The sequence below is a fragment of the Helianthus annuus genome, chromosome 10 (genome assembly GCF_002127325.2).
Source record: "Helianthus annuus cultivar XRQ/B chromosome 10, HanXRQr2.0-SUNRISE, whole genome shotgun sequence".
In the NCBI taxonomy this organism is placed as follows: Eukaryota; Viridiplantae; Streptophyta; class Magnoliopsida; order Asterales; family Asteraceae; genus Helianthus; species Helianthus annuus.
The window spans coordinates 36,662,719-36,682,227 of NC_035442.2; the positions used below are offsets into that span (position 1 = coordinate 36,662,719).

Consider the following 19,509-nt stretch of genomic DNA (forward strand, 5'->3'; position numbering starts at 1 on the left):
CAATTATGTCAGTTCAGACCAAATTTCAAATTTGTACCATTTCCGTCCCTGACATTCTTGAAACATGCCAGGTCCGTCCAAAAAAGCATGAGTTAACTGCCATTTTCGTCCCTGTGGTTTGTCCAATTATTCGATTCAACCTTAGTTTTTTGGATGGAACTGACATGTTTCAAGAATGTCAGGGACGAAAATGGTACAAATTTAAAATTTGGTCTGAATTGGCATAATTGAACAAACCACGAGGACGAAAATAACAGTTAACTCTATTAATAAACCAACATTTTGAACAGTTGAAAAGGGTTACTTTTGGTATTTCACCAAGCATCTTCATCCTCACTCCTCAGTCAGCAACCATCTCATTGCACATATACCACTGAGACAGGAGAAAGATGTGAGATAAGGGAGACGGGCGGCGACGGTTAGGGTTCCGCCATGAAACGGTATCGGCAGTGTTTTTTTATCAGAATCGCTAATGGGTGGGCTAAGTTCCAGGGTTCCGGCCGTCGTTCAATTGAAGGTAATGACCATTAATGATGGAGGTTTTGGTTATAGGGAAGGCGGTGATATCAGAAACAAACTCCGGTGACTCTACTAGGGTTCCGGCAAGATTACAGCGCCTTTTTACACTGTAGGTTTGGTTTTCTTGAAGGTTCAAGGACCGATGATGATGGTATCGGGCATGAAAGTGATTCCGGTAAAGCTCTTATCAAAGGGTGGCTTTGGGGAAACTGAGTTGAGAATTATTATGTTGTATCATTGTCTCTGTTTCATTTTATTTTTCAATTGTGTAAATGACGGAGTAGGGTTCTCCGGCGTCGACAACGGTGAAGAGGCATCCGCCAGCCTGAGGCAATCTGGTGTTATCAACTGGTTATGCACTCGATTCCGACTTGTTGTCCTTTTTTCCCGGCCATACATTAATTAATTAATTAGTTGATTCCACATTCCCTCAGTTTTAGAAAAGAGACAATGATTGATTTAAGGTGTTTAATTTGTGAAATTGGTATGCAGTTTGTTATTTTATTTCAAGTTTAGAAAAGTATATATGACCTGAAAGGGCCAATATAGCTCTAAAAGTTGGATTCTTGTATAAAACAAAACCTATTGAGTAAAATTTGTAGGAAGTAGAGATAAGGAGGTAAAAAGGAAGAAGATAACGTTGACGGCAGGATCAGCATGTGATCAGGTTCAAATGTTGCAGCAGGTTTGCTTGCTTTCATTTACTATTTTGAGTTTTTGGAATTCACTACAAACAATTTACTTGCCTCATAACATTTGTATCAAAGTTGCTTTTCATACCTGATGCGCTTTTACTAGGTTCCACGTTTGGCAATTGGCATTTCAATTTTTTGATTATTTGGATGCATTACTGACACCTTTACAATATGTTTGTCTTTTTGGTCAAATTCAAAGAAATTGACAAAAAATTCATGTGTTGCCGGACATGACTACACTTATGCTGATATACACAAAGAAACCGGAAAAAAAAGTGACGGGGGAGTAGTCATCTAGGGTTACTCCCAAGGGGTTAAACCGATTATTTCAGGTGTGATTACTAATTATATGTCATTAAATCACTTTAACACTTTGATATCTTTATCAATATAATGTTTTGTTAATCATCATTTTGCAAAATTTTAGAACAAAATTTTCGACTCCTATTTATAGAGTAAAACTAAATAAAAAAATTATAAATTAGTTTCTGAATACCGTGTACAAATCAGCTCATGGTATGGTCAATTGGGACAAAAACCAGTTACTGTCTCAGTTATGGAACCGGATTTTTGAAGAATTCAACGGGTTTTATAGCGCTCGGTATCCGGGTCGGTATGGAATTGGTTTCAGATCATAGGGTATGGAACCGTCTTTCGAGTTGCTTCACATGGCATAGACAGTTTACCTATTTGATGATTTAATGTACGGTTATCTGTTCACCTATTTGGTTCAGGTACGTTTTTATTGTTAGTTTGTTCTACTCGGACACCTCTTATCACTAATAGATACCAGGCATAAAACTTTTATGAATTCCTTAAACGACCACCGGTTTGAATTTTGAAAACATGCTAACTTTTTGATTTTCTTTAAGTACTTTGTGTTATTGTTCGCCTAGAAAAGTCGAGATTGTTTAGTGAAGCATATGATTCATAAGAGGAAGTACTTAATGATGTTGCTCAATTACAAGACAACAAGGTAACTCTTATATGTTATGATTGCTGAGTTTGATGTTTGTTGTTATGTCTGTGTTTTTAAGGGAATTGCTCAGAGAGTTGTGAAGTGGGAAAGTGGTGGTGAGTTCAAGCGAGGAGTCCGGGATTAGTAGATAATTAGAAGGATTACCTAACGAACAACAGCGGTCTGGGGAAGAATTGGCAGAATGGTGGTCTTTTCAGCCGGAGAAGAATCGACGGAATGGTGGTCTCTGAGTCACAGGTTAGTTTCTTTTTTTGACTGTTTTATTTGTGTATCACTATTATCTTTAAAAGACTGTGGTCAGTAATCATTTCTTATTCTTATTGCTGAAGTTTGATGTCTTTAGAAGTTGTATGTGTTTTTGAATATTAAAGATGGATTATGAGATAGCAATGGTGTTTGCTAATGCTACCACACAAAACCTCAAAAGAACTTAATGGACTTTCATTCTCCAGTCTTTGTTTTAACGCTCTTTCGTTCGGTAGGTAATCACCATATTAACTTATTAATTTGGTTTATTGATGGTTTTTTAATGGTTGTTGGTGGAGGCATTAAAATGGAGGATCAAGTAGTTTGGGTAACATGTCAAATGGTGTTGGGTCACAATAGGAATTTTTTGGGTACAAAGCAAAATGGGTAAGGGTGGTTTCTTTTGGTATAGGTCGATACGCTTTTTGTCTCAAAATATTAACTTTTCCTAAAAATATTAACTTTTCCTAATAAATAGTTATGTGTCAAATTACAAACAGGGGCGGAACTAGCATTCAACGAGTCGTAGCACGGGCTACGGCTCAACTTCGTATTGGTAGTATACAGTGGCGGAACTACAAGAGGGTTAACGGAGGCATGTTATTGAAGTTTGAGTCTTGCAGTGTAAGTAAGGAGAATGATAAGAGAGAACTAGTAAAAAAAAACTGAAAATAGAAACATCATGGTGCTTGTTACTTGCCTGCAACACATTGTATGGTTTAGGGTTTTAAGGAAGAAGACATTTAATATTGAATATTTTAACTAAAGCAGTTCTAGATAAGGGTCTATATGAAAAGTTAAAACCTATATTTTTAAATATTTGTTAGTTTTTCTTTTTATTCTGTAACTAATAGGTGACATGTCTCAATATTGAAATAAGAACACATGCTTATCTTGTACGATTTCTAACTTTTATTAGTAAAATATAAGCTCTTCAAAGTTTATTATGTTAATTACGGTATACATTGTTATTAAATTATATTATTTCATATATTTTTTTTTTGTTAAGATTCTAGATCATTTGTAAGTATTCTTTTCTCCTTGTGCTTTGATAGTTTGATTTTTTGGTTAGTTTGTGTTTCGATATTTTGAATTTTGTTAGGTTATTCAAAATTTTGGTGATGATGATACAATTCCGAATGAAGCAACTCCGAAGACGCAAGTCCGATCTAAAAATTAAAAATAAACCTAGACCAATCTAATACCTAAAACTTATTGCCAATATTAATTCATAAAGCTTAGCCCAAATGTGAAATGCTCAATGTTAACTCGTTAACCTAAATACTAATAACATGAAAAGAAACTAGTTTATAAAATTTAATTCGGTAAGGCCTAAGGGTCTTTTTTTTTTCCTCGCCCATGGCACTTGAATTTTCAGGATCGGCCCTACCCTGTAATGTAGGTAAAAAAAATTTCGTTCTATAAATGTACAGTAAAAAAACTTGGGATACCCCTTGATATTTCTAGTTCCGCCACTGTATACAAAGCCTCTTTTATTTCAAAAATAATCTTTCTTTTCTGGAATTTTTCGGATGATTATTGGTAGAGGTATAAAAATGGACATGCGCAGCCGATTGAGAAATTGGTTAAAACAGTTTTAGGTCAAACCATGAAAAGGAGTAGCGTTTTCGTACGAGTCGAAACGGATAAGGGTTAGCTCAACAATTTTCTTTCCAAAAAAATATTGCAACTACTAATCAATAGGCGGGTTCAACCCGACCCGAACAGGAAAATCTAGACGAACCCAAACACGTTTAGCCCAAATTTCATTATTTTTTTTATGAAATTGAAAATTAATAATAATATTTTAATATAAAATAGATATGATAGGTGTAAATGATCCGAAGTTAAAGATCCACCACTGTTGATCATGGACGAAGATAATTACATGCTCAAGTTCCCATGAATGGAAGAATACCTGAAGAGTGGGGAGGTTAAGAAGTATGTACCAAATATGGAAGTGACATACCTGCCAACAAGGTGTAAATGATCCGAAAGTCATTTTGTTGCTAAATAGTTCTCAGATTAGGTTAATTCTGCTCATACTCAATTTTCTCACTCACGTATTGATCAGTGCATGCGTGTTTGTTCGTGTTATGGAAATATATATATAGAGGCCGGTTATCATACAATAAACAATATGCCTAATCGTACATTATGTACGCTATAACCACAACCGTCAGATCATCTCATTTAAACCCCCTGCTTAACTATTAAATTAATCAAATTAAAATATATATATGAAACCGCCAAGGTTAAAATCGTCCATTACGAAATCAAAAATCCCTGATAACAGCAAACAAAAACTCACAATCGATCTATTCTTATTCAAAATCGTATTCGAAAATCCAACAAGTAATCAAAAATCGATCTATTCTTATTCACCAACTCCTTCTGCGACTTCATTATTTGCTGATTTTGGAAGTTCAGGCAAACAACAAATCGATAGACCGTCTATCGAAGAAGATGATGCAGGATGAAAATTATAAAAATATGCGAAATACTTATAAAACGTGTGAAAAAACATTGCAGACAAAAAGAAAGGTTGTGTTTTTGTAAAGTGTGTGAAATCACATATTATAACATTCGATTTAAAAAAAAGCAATAATGTTTAAGATGTCTTATAGTGTGCGAATTCATGACTTATACACATGCGATTTGAAAGAAGTTAATAATGTTCGATCATCTCTTATAATTTGCGAATTCATGATTTATACACATGCGATTTCAACAAAAAAGTTAATAATGTTTAAGATTTCTTATAGTTTGCGAATTCGTTTTCGAATCATATGCGATTTTGAAAAAAAATGCTGCTAATACTTTCATGTAAATTTGTCCTAAAATGCAAAAAAAAAAATTATGAATTAATAACTAAAATATATAAAAATTAACTATTTTGTATAAAAAATGAATTTATTACCGATGTGACTGTAATTTGACATGTAATGATCAATTTTACCATAAATACTACTGAACTTACCACCCTACCTACATAATAAATTAACTATTTTAATATAAAAAAACCCAGATATAACTACCTTCCGTGTTAAGACATAGAACACGAAAACCCACACAACAGACCAACAAAAATGGCATCTGAAGATTCAGAAAAAAATAAAAAACATTGCAATAAAAGAACTATTGTCAACTTGCACGTTGACATAAATAAGCACCGATGTGACCTCTTCTCATCTGATTCTTGATGTGCAGGGGAAGATTCTTGAAGAATCAAGAAAAACCAAGAAATGTGGGAGAGACTACTTGAAGAACCACCATCAAGCTTCAGAGACGCAGCTTTGGATCACATAAAGGAACAGTCTCGAGCTGATGACTTAGCCTTCTCTTTCCTGAAAGATGCTCTAAACACTGTGAAGGAGAAGATGGAGTTTAGCTCAGCTGAACGTGACAAAATCTTTGCTTCAAGTAACTAAATTTCTGTTTAATAGTTTAATGGTTTTAGCTGTGTAAGACAATAACAACTACTTTATTTTTATGTTTTGGGTAGATGTTTTGAATACATATTATTCTTGGTTATAATATAAATCGCATGAATGACTTAGACATCTTTGTCACAAAAAAAACAAACAAGATAACTCAAAATCGCATGTACTGAAATGAAAACAAAGTGAAAATCGCATGTAACCTACTTATATACTGATGCATATGAAATCGCATGTTCACAAACTAAATCGCATGATTATATAAAATAAACTCATATGTATGAAATTGCATGTTTGCCTTGTAAAATCGCATGTACATTAAAAAAAAATTTAATCTTCCTCATCTGAAACCTCCTCCCACTGATCTTCTTCCTCAGTGCCATCTTCACTACTTCCACTGTAATCTTCAAACTCATCTTCCTCTTCATCGTCTTCGACCTCGTTGGCTTTGTGTCTGGGATCTTTCTCAATCTGGACTCCCTTCATCTTCTTTTGTTGTTTGCCTTTCAGTATCTCGCAAGGCCGAATATCATGACCTTTTTCGTTGCACACACAACATGTCCTTGACCTTTTCCTTTGCGGCTGATCATTTGTTCCTTCTTCGATTTAATCCTTTTATGCGAGCCACGACCTTTGTTTCTTATACCAGCCGGCACACGGACAGTAGGAGGTGCATTAGTTACTGGTTGTTGATAACCAATCAAACTTTGGATCAAGCTGCTTGGTTATACGACTTTGATCAACTCTCTCTTTAAGCTGCTTCATTTGATCCCTCACTAAAACAAGTTGATCAAGGTCGGAAATCAAATTGCTAACCAAATACTCCCCTGTGTAGATGATTTCACGAGCAATCTGTTTAGCCTTCTGTTGCTCATCCTTATCACCCACATTTACATCGAACGACGCGTTTAATTCATTCGGGACCACATCCTTTGTCCACCTCTTCATAACATATTTGTTTGGTATTTCTTTAACACCAAACATATTGAAAAGAAAATAGATGTGTTTACATAGCAGCCCATACTGCTCAAAACGCAAATAGCTACACTGTGCAGTTACATCATTTTCAAGATTCTTGAACCACACCTAAGAAAACCAATATATATATATATTAAATTTTAAAATCGCATGTGTAAATTAACAATTTTGCACGTATAAAAAATCATTTAATTGTACTAATTTAAAATCGCATGCGTACATCAAAATCGCATATTGCAAAATCATATTCTGAATGAAATTCGCATGTAGGTTTTCAAAATCGCATGTTTTAAATATATATGCAATAATACCTCTAATAACCCATCTCCATGAGCTTTAAAGTCTTTCAACGATATCCTGATCTGTGGACCCTCGATTTTGGTGTCCATCGGCAGACATTCGGTAATGGTTCCATATATCTCTATTTGCTGATCAAAGAATATAGACCTGGTGTATATCTTAGCAACATCTTTTTCCAAAGTAGTTTGGCTCCAATCATTAGGCTCAGTATATCTTGAAATATGATCATTCTTTCTGTGATTGAACCTTTGGACATCCATTGCACCGTCAAAATGATTCAAAAACTCTACAAGAGTGAGTTGTGAATTTGCCACCTGGCAAAAAAAATGATTCTCGCTCTCTGATCTCAAAGGTGTTCGCATGAGACTAGACATGGGCTCATGCCGGTAAAAAGCCGGAATCCACATGTATCTCATCGAAAACATATCATCAATCCATTTGTTTTCAGTGAGACCGAACTCAATCATCACCAACTTCCACTGTCTCTCGAATTCTTTAGGCTCAATGGAATCAGTCCATACAATATCGCACATCCTCCTTTTAAACTCATCATTATTGCACAACTCTTGTCCAACCTATACCGATAAATGCTTTTTATATCAGCCTATAACAAAATCTATATTATAAAAAAAACGCTAACGGAAGACAATATAGCATGCTATACCTTATCTGCCACTTTTTTCATTATGTGCCACATGCATAATCTGTGTCTGCTTGTAGAAAAGACCCTCCTCAATAGCCTGTTTCATAGCAGGGTCTTGGTCCGTCACTACAACCTTTGGTTGCCGACCAAATGACTTTACGAATGAATTCAGAAGCCATTTATAGGATTCAATGCTCTCCGATGCCAACAACCCAGCTCCAAGGGTTATATTTCGACAGTGGTTGTCAATCCCAGTGAACGGAATAAACACCATCTTGTACCTGAACAAACACATGCGAAAAACACATTGTAACATGCGAAATAGACAAAATATCACATGCAAAAATTATAACATGCGATATATTCAACACCTACTCTTCAATGTATATTAACATGCGATATTTGCAAAGTTTAGGAAATCATATAACATGCGAAAATAAATAAAAACCATTTTATGTAACACTTACCTATTTGTCTTGAAAGTTGCATCAAACGATATCACATCCCCGAACTCCATAAAGTTACGCTTGCACAACCCATCAGCCCAGAACAAACCAGTTAACCGTTTGTCATCATCAACAGAATATTTAAACGAATAATCAGCTAAATACTGTTTTTTGTCAGTCAACCTATTAATCACCATGTCAGCATCATATTCTCCTATATAGTTGTTAATTTGATTCCTAAAATTTTTGCAATCATCAACCGTGGCACCAACGTTCTTGAAACCACCGTAACGTTTCCTCATTATATGGAAAGCTTTGACAGGACCAAGGTTTAAAGTGCCTAGTTCCCATATCATCTCTACATGGACATCTGATGATTGTCTGTATGCTGGCGGCATATGAATATCATGTGGACATATAAACTTATGATTATGGCCATCAACAAATCTCTTTACTGTATATAATCTACCATCAACCGTGCAAATCATAAGTTGAGCTTTGCATCCAGTTCTAATGGTCCCCATGTTCCTTGATTTGAATGGCTTTTTTGTCTTCGAATAATGATCGTCAATACACAATGGCTTATGTCCCTCTTTAGAACAAACAAAATACTTAGTTTCGATTATACCACCACTGTGTACTTCACCACCTTTCCAAGTAGAAAAACCAGCTAACTTAGCATATGATTGGTAAAACGCATATGCTCGTTCAATAGAGATAAATTGCATTCCAACCACAGGTGTAGCTGATGCTTGAACCTCCGGAGTGTAAACCCTTTCATCTACATAAATCAAATCAAAAAAAGAAAAACACATGCGAATTATCGGACTCGTTACATGCGATATATTAATAACTGCATAATTTCATCATAAGAACACACAACATGTGCGAATTGTATGAACCATAACATGCGAAAATGATGATTTTGATAAATATGTTTTACACATGCGATTTATTATATCATAACATGCGAAAACCAGTATTTAGAATAAACATCACATGCGAATTGCAAAGAGTCATAACATGCGAACTTATACATGTTGCTTTCATATCAAATATACTCAACATTCAAACTTCAAAAACGGATACAACAATGCAAAATCATTGCTACGATTAAACAAAACAAGTCTACGAACAATTTAAATATCAGAATTAACATAATTACCATTAGAACACTCATTTACACCACTTGTACTTGCATTTCGATTTGGATTTGCAGGTTCCGGATTTAAAACATCATCCATCGAAACTCTCTGATAAGCAGATAATTGAGCATGATCACCGATCGGTCGAGCTTCTTCATAATCAACATCTGTGTTCCGTCCGGTGCTGCTCTGTGGATCCATGAAAAAAAAACAATTGAATCAAACCCTAACACAGAAGAACGAAAACTGCAATTTGAGAATTATGAAAAATTTGAAACTGATTCGAGTAATAATTACTGGGATATTAGTGTAACGAACTTCTCGCTGATTGAATGAAGAGACGAATTTTCCCTCAGATGATTGAATTAATTGTCTAATTTAACCTTATCAGAGAAAAACAAATCAGGACACGTGTACGGCCAATCAAGTCGCGTATGTAATGTACGATTAGGGGATTTGTATCCTAGACTTTACATATATATATATATATATAGAGAGAGAGAGAGAGAGGATCATGAGAAAACTACATCTAAATGAGAAAACTAGAAAACTAACTAAAAAACCCTAAAAAAAGCTAAAAAACATTCCATTTTTTTTACAAATTTTTATAAAAAATCGCTATTTCTTATATATAAAAAGTTAAAAAAAACATGTACTTCACATGTGCATTATATGTGTACTACACATGTGCATTATATCCGTATTAGTGCACATGTGCAGTACAACAAAAAAAAAATTTGAAATTTCTTTCCATACATAAAAAATAATGATTTTTTTTTATAAAAAAATTTTAAAAAAAATTTGGTATGTTTTTAGGCTTTTTTAGTTAGTTTTTTTTTGTTTTCTCATTTAAACTAGTTTTCTCATGATCCATCCCCTATATATATATGTATATAGAAAAGTTGCATTGTCCATGTCCTATATTGGTTTATTATGTTTTTGATGGCTTCATCCTATTTGAATCCGTTGTATTAGATACTCAAGGTTGTTTTGTCTTAGTTAAACCCAGGCGCGCTGCAATGCGCGTGTGGGGTATTGATGAAACAGTGGTTAACCAAGAGAGGTTAATTCACTGTCTCGTCAAGTAGGGTTAATCCCTTCTTTCTGAGGATCGGTGGCTGGACCGTTAGCTGGGCTGTCTCCTGCACAAGGAAAATACACCGTGACTCGTAACAAGGAGGAAGAGGTGGGGGGTGCTCCTTGTTACCACTCTCCGGCATGAGAATCAGTAATTTGCTTGAGAAGCAAAGCGTGTGATAATAGTAGTAGTGAGAGAGTCGTGAAAAGATACCTCAAACCTGGTTTGGGATGGGTATTTATAGCCGAGGAGTGAAGGAGGGTGGTTGAGTTGACAGACTGACCACGCGCCGCCCTTATGCAGGTGTGTCAGGCTTGTCGGCTGTGGAGGTGAAGCCACGTCCTACTGCGGTGTCAGTCTGTTGCTTACGTATGGGCTGACAGACGACTGTCATTGGTGCCACTTACACTGCAGTGTCAGTCCCACTTGCCTGGTGGGCAGGATGCAGTGCTGCGCCGCATCGCTGCCTGTGGTAACCGCTGTTGTTTCCGCGTTCCCACTCTGGCGAAGACTGCGGGATGCGGTGCTAGGCCGCATCGCCGCTTATGGTGACTGTTGTTGTTGTCCAGATCCCTTGTCATGATGAAAATGTTCATAGGATGTGGTGCTAGGCCGCATCGTTATGTGTACACCCATTTTCATACACAAGGTAAGTAGATGTTCATAGGATGCGGTGCCAGGCCGCATCGCTTATGCCTATCTTCATTTTCTAATCACTTGATAGATTAGATTAGACTGCTGTGTTCGCACGTGTCCGCACGGACACATATAAGTTCTTGCTGGTGGGGGTTTTTGATAAGGGTAATGGTCACTCGCGGTTATGCTGACGCGAGATCTGGGACCATACCCCTTCAAGTCCCCCTAGTCTAGTGTTGCTTCCTCATGCAAGTTGCATGTGGGAGGAGTACTGGAATATGGTGTCTAGAAGGTATCTCATAGTTTGGAGAAGATTCTAGGCCATGTAGATGGCTCCTGCTTCAAGAAAATCAAGTTGGGGATCTGGTAGAGTCGTGTGACGTCTCTTCCGTACCGGTAAGCAAGTTACGTCTGATGCAAAATTCTCAGCTGAGGATTTTGATCCGGTAGTATGGTCTGCCTTTTTCTGAGGTCATCAGGGTTAGTTCCACCTGTTGGTGTGTCGAACCAACCTCTGAGATCGTGACTGAAGATGTCCGCGGGGTTCGAACCAACCTTTGAGACGGTGACAGAAGATGTCCGCAACCGCAACTCTCGTTGTAACCTCTGCGGTAGCTGATGCAATGCTGTAAGTGCCTTGCTCTCGCTTTATGTTTATCAACTGGACATGCAACGATGATCCCTTTTTTGTGGGGTGTTCATGTTCTTCCTGTTAGCTCTTAAGTAACCGCACGTCCTTTGCGGTTACCTCGTTCCTTTGCATTGTTGGCCATGTTTGGTTGAACAATGTGGGGTACTTGCGTCATTGTTGGCCGTGTTTGGTCGAACAATGTGAATCTGGATAATGGTCAAATAAACATGGTCATAGGCATGGTCTTGCCCACCATTGTTTATTCTATGCAGCTCATAGGTGGGCAAACAGAGTCATAAGCAGACTTGTTATCACTGTTGCTTGGCTTGTTGCTTAAGGAGATCACGTTAGATACTTGGGAATCTGGGTGAAACTCGTCCGCATTCGTTCTGTAGCCACTTTCCTTCACGCTTCATTGGAAAACAGTTTTCCTGGAAGTAGCTTTGCTCAGCCGCGTGATGGCTTAGTTGTGGCTCTTCCGTAGCTACCGTTCGCAGAGTTGCGTTCCGCCGCAGCTACTCATGAGTATCTGCGGTTTGCAGCAGAAGACTCGCTTTAAAAGAGGAATTCTCGTTGATGTGGCTCTTGAAGGATCAGGAGTCAGGGTTGCTGATGTGCGGTCGCTCATCATACTTATTCTTTTCCCTAACGAGAAGCTGTTTACGTACCCTCTGTGGTTGTGAACCGGACACGAGGGATTTGAAGCTTGAAGAACTTCAAGGTGATGCGGTTTTGTTGTTCCTGAGAAGCGGTTTTCTGTAGGATCGTTTGCTGACCCGATGAGTCGTTCAGAAGAGAACTTAGACTAATCCAGAGGCGGAATTCATTGAATTAGTCTTTGTAAAGCTTGATTTCACACTTTAACGTCTCCTTTATTGATTCACTGACTGATTACAAGCTCGTGGAGACAAACAGACAGGGCTTCGCCTTTACATACACTAACTTCTCTACCTGGATCGCTCATATGGACCCCCTATATATAGACTTTGGGGATCGCTTATAAGACCTGGTCCAATAAGCGACCCATATACTTGCCACATAAGCGGTCCAGCTCATTGACATATTAGCGGTCCAGATCTAATGCCATATGAGCGATCCTGCTATCTAATTGGGCCACAAAAGCTATCTAAAGCCCAATAAGCAACATGATTTCTCGTTTACTGTTCACTATACAATTTGCCCTATCCTAAGACTCAAACTAAGATGTAGTCGACAGACAACTGCACCAACAGACTCCCCCTTGAATGTTGACGGAATCTTCAGTGAGAGTCTTTGATCATTTCCAGCTCTTCACTCTTGTTCGGTCTTCTTCAGGAACTCAGCCTGGAATCAAATTTTTATCAGGAACTTCTTCCTGAAATCATATGCCTGGGTCTTTCTCTGGTTTTAACTTTCGTCAGACTCCCCCTATCATCATGCTGGGATCTCTGTCTGGAAATCGTTATCACCATTGAAAACAACTCCTTGCTTTCTCTGTTTAAGCTCTTCTCTGGTTCTGATGAGTCTCCTGGCTATTCGTAGCAACAGGATCAGAAACCTGCAAAACTCAACCATACTATTACAAACTAATACAATTTGCAATTCAACTTAATGAATCAACAAATCATATAAGAAAAATTATGAAGATCAAACTGTAGGTTACCATTCAACTTATTCATCAAGTTAATGAACCAAATTTGCATTCCAAATCTTCACAATTTAACACTCTCTCTCAAACCACAAGTTCAACATGTTTAGCACTTGAAATGCAAATATTAGTTCTTCACACTCTGTTGTCGAAAATCTTTTTGTAGTTTTCAAATATCTAACAAACAAACAATATTTTTGGATTTTTGAATTTATAGAAAAACAGAAATGAACACTATTTTTGAGAGATTGTGCAAGAGGATCATATCGGTTTTTTTAAGACATATCACCAACACCGTTGATCTTGATTAATCAGCAAATGTTAAAAACAAATTTACTTCTGATTGTCAGTATTGTTGTCCACTTAAACCTCTACACAAATTTTCAATTGATTCAAGATACGTATTTAATGTTTTAGAACTTAGACTTATTTGAGTGTCCCACCTCTTGAATATACTCCCGTATCCAGATCCCAATATTCTGATTTACAGGTAAATGTACTACAAATGATATCTGTATATAAATTAGGGGAAAAATGCGAGAACTGAGGGATCTCAGGTCAGAACTTCCGTTCAGCAGAGAGATATCAGCTTCGACTTAGCAGTGGGTCCCCTTTAGAGGATCTTTTCAGCTACAACAACTGATCATCAATTTTATTGTCTAATCAGCTGAGGGCTTTATGCTATGTTTCAAGCATATGAAGAAAGTATTAGCCAAGGAGTAGGTCAGAACTACCGTTCAGCAGAAGTCCCGGAATAATACCCCAGACATCAATTGAGTACAAGAACCTAGTATTCCAGAATAAGAAACCTTTCAAACGAGATTTCAGGGGTTACCTATATATCCAAGTAGTGTTCCCCACAAAATAAGTAAGTTTTGATTTTATGTTTATATCTCGAATACAATTTACTAACTGTGTGAAGCATACTGACACATCATTAGTAAGACTTGTTTAAAAACAATTTTGTCTTTACAAATCTCTAGCATGCTGTGATAGTCCACCGATGTACTATCATCTCCTCTTTTTGCAACAAAACTCATTTTCATTTTTCAATTTTTTTAAATTTTTCAAAATTTTATTACTCCCCCTAAAATCAAAATATATTTCAATTTTGATTTTCTGAAAAAAATTGAAAACAAACTATACAAGAAATATGACAACATTATGTGAATCACCTCAATTCACCATTCTCGTGCAAAAACAATCAGAACTCCCCCTCACAACAAACTATTTTCCCATAATGATTTCAAAACACTTAAGTTTGTTTCAATCAAAATGGTTTTTCCGGAAAAATTAGTTTGTGTTCCAACCATTTGTAGATTCGGGGTTATCTCTTCATCTTGTTTTCTTCGAACATATAAAGATTTATCATTTCCAGTTTGATCATAAACCATCAGTAGAAAATCAAGTACAACTTAATGTCCCTGATTTACCACTTATGAGGCGAAAAATCACCAAAGTGAAATTTCTCAAGAAATGTGCCGATACATGATCCACGATACCATCTTGGGATCTCCGGCAAGTCAGGTTTTTCTATTTAAACAATTTCACCCAAGCCTGACTGACCTTGGGTGATTTTGAATTCTTGCTCAACAATGGTGGAAAATTTGCATCATCCATTGCTAAACTAGAATTCTCAACTTTTACCTTAACCAATGGCTCCTCTGGTTTTACCATACCAGAATCATTGCCTGCAGGTGGCTTGTCCGACTTTGATCTGTCAGATTCATCGCCGACCTTCTCCTTTTTCTTCTCCTCTTTTGTCCCCAGATTTGTATCTGATGAATTCTTTTTGCTTGTCTTTACAACTGAGGGAGTAGATTCATCAGAACTGTTATTCTGTTTATCCCGTGAACCCGAGGACAAAATCTTCTCGAGATACTCTCTCGCCTTCTTTCTCTTTTTCCTCAGTCTGTCTTTCTGCCCCTGAGAAAGTTTAACTTTCGTCTCTAGAACTTTCGGTTGTTGAACTTTTGGTTCTCGAACTTTTAGTTCTTCGGGCTTGACCTTGACTGGAATTCTTGCCACTTTCTGAGACATAACCCTTGATCTTCCCATTGATCTCCTCGGGCAATCTCGGGCAATGTGACCTTTGATATTGCAGTTATAGCACCTCCTGGTCTCATATCTCCAGTACTGGCAATTAACAGCAATGTGTCCATGATAGCCGCAGCTGTAACACATTCTGTTATCGTACCAGTTATCACCGTTATACCAAACACTCAAGTCGTAACACTGTTTGGCCTGGTGATATTCCTTCCTCAACTTTGATGGATTTGACGTTTTAGCACTGTGGTCTGACCTGCACCACTTATTACCAACATTTTTTAAGTTTTCATTTTTTATTTTTTGTAAATTTTGTTTTTGATTGGATGATCGATCCGATGAACTTTTATTATCTTTTTGTTTCTGTTCTGCTTTCTTCTTCAAAGGCTTTTGCTTAGAACATTCACCTTTTTCGGTCGATTGCAAAACACTTTTCTGAAATTTTTCTTTCAAATTTAAAACCAATTTTTGTTTTTCTTTTTTAACATTTTCATCATCGGATGCATCATCACAATCTTCAACTTTGACAGAGTCAAAGTTTGTGACACAGTCACTTATTGGAACTGAATTGATCGGTTTTGGACAAGGAATATTCAACTTGTCAGATTTGGTCGCAAAACTGATCAATTTCTTTTCAAGTTCATCAATCTTGATCCTTGAACTCTTAGCTTCGTCTTCAAGCTTAGATATTCTTTCAAGATGAGACTTGATTGAATTTTCATTATCATTTTTCAAATTTTCAAGAACCGATTTTTCATTTTCCAAAACATTTATCTGTTCTTGAAGTTTCACTTCATTAGCTTTAAGATTTTTGTTCTCCAATTTTATCCAGAAATCTTCATTTTCTGATGATTTCTGTTTGCTTCAAAGACCTTTTCATTTTCTTTCAAACCTTTGTTCTCTAATGTCAAACTGTTCACACTACCCAACAGTTTGGCATTTTCGACTTTCAACTTCTCACAAATACCCTGTAAGTCTAGAATCTGTTTTTCATCAGCTTTCTTCTTATTGTTCAACTTCTTGATCTCCAATGCTAAACTTTCTGCATCCTTCACAATTTTGTTATTGACTGTCTTGAAGTTGTGACAATTTGAGCATACTGATGCAGACCTTGACGATTCATTCTTCATAGATTCTTTGACTTTTACAGCTTTTTCTTTCCTTTTCTCATCCTTGATCACCATCTGTTCTTCAATCCTTTTAATGAGTGGAGTAATTGTCAGTTGAGAAAATTCTCTAGAACTTTTCAAGTTCAAGACATAATCTTCCCATTCTTCTTTCGGTAAAGCACTGATAAATTTTTCAACCCACTCTTCTGGTTCTTTTGTAATATCTAAATCAGACATTGAACTAACAAGATGGATATATCTCTTAATGATACTCTTTGTATTTTCTCCTGGAAACCTTGAAAACGAATCAAATTCTGTCTCTAATTCCCTTATTTTATCCATTGTTTCCTGAGTCATATTAAACACATTGAAACCCATGATTTCTTAACTTGGTTTTTCAAAACACAGCAACAAATAATCAAAAATTGGGCCGATATCTAAATGTGTCGGTGCTTGGATAACTGTTGGGTCTTGGGTGATGCAAGTGGATTTAATGGTTGGTCAAAAAGAATTTAGTGGGCCGATGCAGCGGTGACTTAAATGGGCTGTGAACTTAAAAGGCGGTGGGCTTTAAGTGGTCAAGTGGATGGGGATTGGGTAATTGGTTCTAGTGGGCGGTGCAAAGTAATTTGGGTGGATTGGGCGGTTCAACAGCACATGTCCACTTTAATGATGCAGCCGACAACTAATTTGGGTGGATTGGGCGGTTAACCTGCAACTGACAACAACCTGCAACTTCAGATAGTCACGTGAGAAAGACGACACATAAGCGATTCATAAACTGACACATAAGCGGTACACAAAGCACTTTGAGCGGTCCAAGACTTAATGATTTTGAGCGGTTCACACATAACCCTATGAGCGATTCATAATGTTGATTACGAGCGATTCAGAACTTGAATTACGAGCGAACCAGAACTTGAATTACGAGCGGTTCCGAACTTGAATTATGAGCGAACCAGAACTTGAATTACGAGCGAACCAGAACTTGAATTACGAGCGAACCACAGCTGAAAGTTCACGCAAATTCGGACCAAAAAATCGAGATTTCTCCAAAACGGCTTGGATTTTTGATGTGAAACTTGGTAGGGTTTTGATTCTATGTATTTCGCACAATATATCCAAAAATCAGACGAAACGGACCGTGAAAACACGTTCAATTTGTCGAATTTCCAAGAAATGAGTAGAAGATGAAGAAATCGACGAAATCGGATCTGAATCGGCTCTGAATCGGCTGAAATCTGTACGAGAACGACGTGTTTGATCAAGCAATCGAGCTCCTAGCTCTGATACCACTTGTAGGATCGTTTGCTGACCCGATGAGTCGTTCAGAAGAGAACTTAGACTAATCCAGAGGCGGAATTCATTGAATTAGTCTTTGTAAAGCTTGATTTCACACTTTAACGTCTCCTTTATTGATTCACTGACTGATTACAAGCTCGTGGAGACAAACAGACAGGGCTTCGCCTTTACATACACTAACTTCTCTACCTGGATCGCTCATATGGACCCCCTATATATAGACTTTGGGGATCGCTTATAAGACCTGGTCCAATAAGCGACCCATATACTTGCCACATAAGCGGTCCAGCTCATTGACATATTAGCGGTCCAGATCTAATGCCATATGAGCGATCCTGCTATCTAATTGGGCCACAAAAGCTATCTAAAGCCCAATAAGCAACATGATTTCTCGTTTACTGTTCACTATACAATTTGCCCTATCCTAAGACTCAAACTAAGATGTAGTCGACAGACAACTGCACCAACATTTTCGCAGTCTAAAGAACAACGCTGGTTCTGAGTATCTGACACACCTGTACGGGCTCGTGTGTGTCATCTCCGCATATTCCACGTGTGCTCGTGGGTATATGCGGATATTTATGTATCCCTTTTAAATAGTGTAAATATATTTTTTCTATTTTTTTGAGGGGATGTAAAAAACGACATGCGGTCTAGGTTATGGTTTTAGAAACCATAAAAAACCGCATGCCGTGTACATGAGAGTTATATTCATTTGTAGCTTTTTGCAACCGTTGTAGACCGCACGTGCGAGTTGCTGGAAGTTGGTGAGATTTGCCTGACATGTGCTGAAATGAAAGGACGTTTGCACTGCTCCAGACAATCGCTTCACTGTAGCAGGATTGTAAAAGTCTCTTTTGTCAGGCGCGTGGCCGGCCACTTGCGCGTGGTAACCGTCAGCGGAACCGTTGCTGTACACATGTCGCCGCATGGTTCGTTCCTTTTACCCACGACATTTCGGTAACTGCTCCGCATTAATTGCGATGGGTATATAAGGGGAAACCGTTTGTGGTTTCCCCTCACTTCTTCAAAATTTCAAAAAAATTCCGGTGAGAGAAGGAGAGTTTCCTTCGTCTTCTCCGATCATTTGTTTTGTTTTTCCGGTGAGGTTTCTGAGTTTTTTGAACTCGTTCTACATTTTCTTTCTTCTACATTCTGATGGCTGAACCATCGAATCCCCATTCTGCTGAGGGTGAAAACCCTGACCCTTCGTCGCCGGCGGCGGCGGAGGAGGAGGAAGGTGGTGCACCAGGTGGTGGCTTCCCGGTGCTGAAATGGCCAAAATCCTCGTTCGATCATTTGATGACCGAAGTTCGGATGCCTCAAGAATATGGGGCTGTATACCCACACGAGGGTGACACCGGTGCTGATGCTCCGGCTGGTTACATCACCATGTGGGCAGATTTTTTCGGTGACTGTAACCTCCGGTTACCGTTAACTATCTTTGTCGCCGAGGTTTTGGAGTGGTACAAACTCCATATCTCTCAAATGTGTCTGTTTGGTATGATCCAGATTCAGAATTTTGAATATACCTTTCGTGCTATTAGTATGGAGCCCACTGTCGAGGATTTCCGACGGTTCTATCAAATGATGGTGTCATTGGGGTTCTTTTCCTTCCGTCAACGGGACGGTAGTCCCAAGTTGATGACCCCTCCCAAGGGTATTACAAAGTGGAAGACAAAGTTCTTC

General features: G+C 37.7%; 1 long non-coding RNA gene across 1 annotated transcript; it reads left to right on the forward strand.

Moving 5' to 3' along the window:
• Positions 1–295: 295 nt before the first annotated feature.
• Positions 296–3,217, forward strand: LOC110884398. The gene is made up of 2 exons (XR_002561150.2): positions 296–2,430; positions 2,940–3,217. It is a non-coding gene; the product is annotated as an uncharacterized LOC110884398 (long non-coding RNA).
• The last annotated feature ends 16,292 nt before the right edge of the window (positions 3,218–19,509 follow it).